Source organism: Cupressus sempervirens, chromosome 3 (genome assembly GCF_028749045.1).
Source record: "Cupressus sempervirens isolate cs-2001-9-10 chromosome 3, ASM2874904v1, whole genome shotgun sequence".
NCBI lineage: Eukaryota > Viridiplantae > Streptophyta > Pinopsida > Cupressales > Cupressaceae > Cupressus > Cupressus sempervirens.
In genome coordinates, this window is record NC_143120.1 from 237,661,446 (window position 1) to 237,667,236 (window position 5,791).

The window sequence follows — 5,791 nt, forward strand, 5'->3', positions numbered from 1 at the left end:
TGCTAACAACTGACGAGTAGCATCAAAATGCTCGCAAGTGATAGAAATTTTTTGCTCACAAACTCTCAACTGACTAGACATATGATTGTGCTGACTAGTCAAACTCCTATACTCTACCCTTGGTACACTGTCCAAAGGAGTAACCTCATAATGGTTATCATCTGTAATACTGCCATCCAAATTTTGCAATCGAACTACTGAACTTGTATCATCAAACGGAGTGATTGAGGCATCAACATAAACCTCCATATCAAAGGAAACTATTGAGGAGACTAACCTCCATATCAAAGGAAACTATTGAGGAGACTAAGTCCTCAAAACTCTCCACAACATCCCCCTAGTTCTCATCTGTAATAGTCAAATCTTAGGACTCTTCTGTAAAATTTGTCATATCTAAGAGATCATCAACCCATTCCAACAATAATGGTCGACTGGATACATCAACAATGCCCAACAAAAGTGTGTAAAAACTAATTCCAGTATCAAACAAGCTACTGGCATGGATGAGAACTACACCTGGCAAGCTACTAATTAAGTCCATGATGGTGCAACAGATACTACTACCAAAGAATGATAAATATCTCCAATCAAAATGATCCCAAGTACTAAGATAAGGATCCCAACATCTAATCCATGAACGGAAACCAACTAGAAATTCAAGTAAACTTCTCACCTAAGTAATGTGAACAATACCAACTAACTTCGCGCACCTGTCTATAGTCTTTGAATTCAGAGTGTGAATGCTAGACATACTCATATCATCATCAATATGTGACTCGACTATAAAAGGAAACTGAGTCCCTGCTATATGCGCTAACTCTTGAACCAAACTCACCTCAAGACAACGCTCGTCCACATGTCTCTCAAAATCCTAGAGAGCCAACTTCATAGCCTCCATGCCTTCCTTGATCTGCTGTAAGTCATCACAAGAAGAACCTATTGTGACTCCTTTCTGTCTCTCCTATAGTTGAATCATCCAAATGTGATTATCAATCAATCCATGTATCCTATCATGATGAGATAAAGCTGTGACAATATTCTTGTCCCTTGTCTTTAGCTGGCATGCCAAACCAAGTAAAGAGCTACTAGCCTCTATCTCATGTGAAGAAGCATCCAACTGTGCCTAATACTCACTTTCTGCAAAGTCCTGAATGCTCACTTTCTGATCAACTGTACTATTCTCAAACATGACAGTATTCTCAATTGTTGTAAATTCATCTAGCCCAACTGTACTGGAATCACTATCTATGTCAATCACAAAATCTAGTGTGCCTATGATATCACCTTCTGGCTCAACCTGCACAATGTCTGTAACCCCTTCTACCTTTGAAGATGATGCAGATAAACCATTGCATGAAGATATGCTAATGTCTCCCTGTATTGAATTAGCATGTTTGTTAAACTCCTCATACAAGTTTTTTCTTGTCATAGGGAAGGTACAATCATTAGGCCTATCAAAACATTCAATCAGTCTCTCCTTAAACTCCACATATGAGGAAATGTGTGCATGACCCATAGTGACCATACCATGATGCCACCACTTGTGTGCTAACCCATCTAGGTGAATTGTTGCATACTTAATAGCTTCTTCCTTAGGCATAGGGTTCATTTGAAAGTATGTGTCAAGCCTTTGAACCCAAGCTCTTGCTGTAGACTTCCCCGAGCCATCATAATATGGTAATTGAAGTTTCCCTACTTTCTTTCATAGCTCATAGCTCTGGTTCTTGTCATGTCCACGAGGCATATGTTTCATCTACACATCTATATACTCCCTAAAGGTAATTGTGGCAATAAAATCTAGACCTCTGACTTCCCAATCTCTCCTCAACTGGTCCTATATATCAGTCATCTAGGGCTCTGGTACGAGATTCTCTGGAGCTCTAGGAGGAAATATGGGAATCACAGGTTGCGAACTCACTATCCTAGTTTGCTGGGGTGTATTACCAAAATTGTTCCCAACTTGTTCACCTCTATTATGTGTCCCATCCTGATTATTACCATTCTGATTATTTCCTCCACCCACATTAGCATTCAACCCCATTTGACTAGCCATCATCTGCATCATAAGCCCCAATCTCTGACTTTGTTCCTATGCTTTCTACTCTGCTAATCGTTGTCCTTGTGCCAAGGTGTCTAATAACTGTAAGAATCTTTCCTTTCCCTGATCTGGACTAATATACATGTTGTCAAACATTTTTTCTCTCTATCTAGCTATTCCAAATTCCCTATAAGACCTCCACAAGATGGCAGGACTTATAGCTTTGATACCAGTGTAATAAACCTCCTCAAATATGCCCTCGAAAAATGTTAATGATAGCTCAAAGAATTTTATCAAACAATTCACATGCAAGGGACGTATGGCTGATATAGTAATTTAGCTAGCTTCAAATGACTTTTTTTTTCAATTTGCATCAATGAGAATCTTGTGCTAGAAGACTACAATGGACTACACAATGACCTAACATGAGTTTGCTACTAATTTTTACAATATTCAGTGCATATATATGATCTAAGCATGAGAAATAAACACCTACAACCAATTGGCATTTTTACAAACAATTGGTTTGCAAACTAACTAGCTGATAAATAATGATATTAAATTGCTTAAATGACACCAGCAACTATTATCTTCTTAATTGTAATGAAAAATAAAATGCTCATGAAATATGGCCAAGACTTTGGCATGTACATGGATTACAAAATGATAATGCTGGTATAATGCACACTTACAGCTGAAAGCTTATAACACCCTAAAAAGCAATTCTAACAAAAGAACCTGGTTGTAGATGGCTGTAATAATTTCCTTCAGTGTTTTCCCTTTTGCTTTGCTTTTTTGAAATGCTTTTTTGGCCCACTTTTTCGGTTCTGCTTTTCAAACTGCTTTTTCGTACCCATTTTTTCAGCCTTCTTTTTCGGGTCTGCTTTTTTGGACTGCTTTTTCGGATTGCTACTATGTTGAATCTCAAGAACATATCTTTCAATGGCATCAAGATTTCTAACTTGAAGGGATTTCGTCCTTCAATCTATTAAGACATAATCTCGAGAAAATTCTCCAATTTTTTTGATATTTCCAAGCATACTTAAAAGAAGCTCTTCCATTTCTTTTATAGTGTTCTCACAAGGGCTCCATCCTTCGTTTTCTCAATGTGGGATAAAACATAACTCCCTTTATGTAACTTATGTCTCCAATGTGTTATAAAATAAAGGGGACTCTTTTAATTTAAATATTTCCCACAAACTATAGTCTATGCATTAATAAAGTTAAATATTTAAATTTAACTTTATAAAATAGCTTTATGAATGCATTACAAATCTTATCAGTGATAAACAAGTCTTCTTGTCAATTTTAAACAATTACCATCAACATACCGCTGCCGCTGGATGTCTGACCATATCCAAGATGACTTACTATAAATAGTAAGTATGCCCAAAGCTGCCTCAAAACCCCACCGAAAGGCCTGCAACTAAAACTATCTAAGCCAAATGACCTCTAATTCCCTTTAGTGTCTTGGTTAGCCTATGGGACCATGGGTAAATAGGCTAACAACAACATCATGCTATGAATCCTTAAAAAGGGGACATTATAGTAAAAAAGTTCATCTAATTAGCAATTCATCAACATACAAAACTAAAAATATGAGTGAATCACCTTTTTCTAGAATGTAGACATTAGGATTAGAATGACACCAGGTGAACCCAAATAATAGAAGGAAGGAGTCAATCTTGGCATACTAGGCCTTAAGATCCTATTTGAAGTCATAGAGAGACTTCTGAAGATGGAAAACAAGTGAAGAATCCTAAAGGAAGCTATGTGGATGCTCCATGTAGATCTGCTCATGAAGGTCACCATGAAGAGAAGAACTCTTCACATTCATCTAATGTACTTCCCAACAATTAGCTACAACAATGGAAAGAACAAGTCAAATGGAATTCATTCAGGAAATTGGTGCAAAAGTCTCAGAGTAGTCAATCCTAGGAACCTAGAAGAATCCTTTGGCAACCAAGTGAGACTTATTCTTGTCAAGTGACTCATTTACTGCAAATTTTGTCTAATAGATCCACTTACATCAAACAAGTTTTCTTCCATTAGGAAGAGGGACAAGATCCCAAGTGTGGTTCCTCATCAAAGAACTATACTCTTCCTAAATAGTTGTATCCCACTTAGGAATATCAGAAGCCTCATGAAAGGAATATGGATCTAAGACAATAGCAATGAAGATATTTGGAACATCATGGAATTGTGAATGAGTCCACTTGGTGTCTAATAGATCCCCAACCCAATCACCTCTAGACTACAAGGTCTATCTAGCCTAAAGTGGATTGGAAGATGGAGAATCTACAGGGGAATCATCAACCTTCAAATGATGAATTATAGATGAAGGAGGTGAGTTCTCCAAATCACTCTTTGCAAAAAAAGTGGAGGTAGAAGATTGCTCAAGTAAATCTAACTCATTCGAAGATCTATCATTTATTCCAAGTGACTTCAATTTCAAAGTAGAAGGAGTTGGAGAAGTGATATAAAGTGAGCTTGAAGATCCCTCCTCAAATTGAACACTCCTCTCAATGAACAACTCATGTGTAGTAGGGTGGAGCAACTAATTACCTTTCACACCATCAAGATAACCTAAAAATATGCAAGGTCTGTTATGTGGATCCAAGGCCTTATGTTTTTTTGCAACAATTTGGGCCCATATAGGAGAGCCAAAAACTCAAAAGTGCTTAACTAATGGTTTCTGACTGCTCCAAGTTTCAAAAGGAGTAACTACCTTCAAGGCTTAGTGAGGAACATGGTTCTAGATATAACAAGCATAGTTAATGGTCTCTATCTAATACTGTGGTGTAAGAGATCTAGAGTGAATCATACAATTTTCCATTTCCTTCAAGGATCTATTCTTTAATTCTGCAACATCGTACTGGTGAGGATTGTATGGAACTGAATGCTACAATTCAATCCCCTCTGAAGTACAAAATATCTCAAACCAATGGTTGACATACTCACCACCATTGTTAGTGTGAAAAGCCTTGATGGCTTTCTTGGATTACTTCTCTACACAAGTTTTGAAGTCCTAAAAATGATCAAATACCTCTAACTTCTATTTGAGAAAGTACACCTGAGTATATCAAGAAAATTCATCAATGAATGTGAGGATATATTGGGCCCTATTGAAAGAATGATGCTGAAATGGACTAGCCATATCAATGTGAAATAACTTTAGTATCTGTGAAGCTCTCTATGCCTTACTTTTGTCAAAATTTTCCTTAGAATACTTACCAAGAATGTAACCTTGGAAAACACTACTTGAGAACTAGATTGAAGGCAATCCTATGACCATACTTTTATGGTTGAGCTTATGTAAGTAGAAGAAGTTAAGATGGCCAAATTGCTCATGCCATAATTTACTCACATAATTAGAGTGAGTGAGAAAAATAGTTGAAGGAGAATCAAGAACAAAGTGAAAAAATAAATGGATTCATGATTGATGATATGCTATTCCAACTATAATTGTAGAATCATTGTGCAACTAACATATCTCCATTAAATTAGGAGTGAAGTCAACTTGCTTACTTAAACTTGTGTGATTGATGTAGTATACCGATAGGAGATTAGTCAATAATGAGGGCACACAAAGAACATCATGGAATGTGTCATCCCCAACATAAATAAACCCTCTCCCACAAACCTCAATAGGAGTGTCATCACCCATTAAAATAGAAGGCATAGTACATAAATCCAAAGATGTAAGTTCTTTCTTAGATGAAGCCATGTGGTGCAAAGCACCCAAATCAAGAA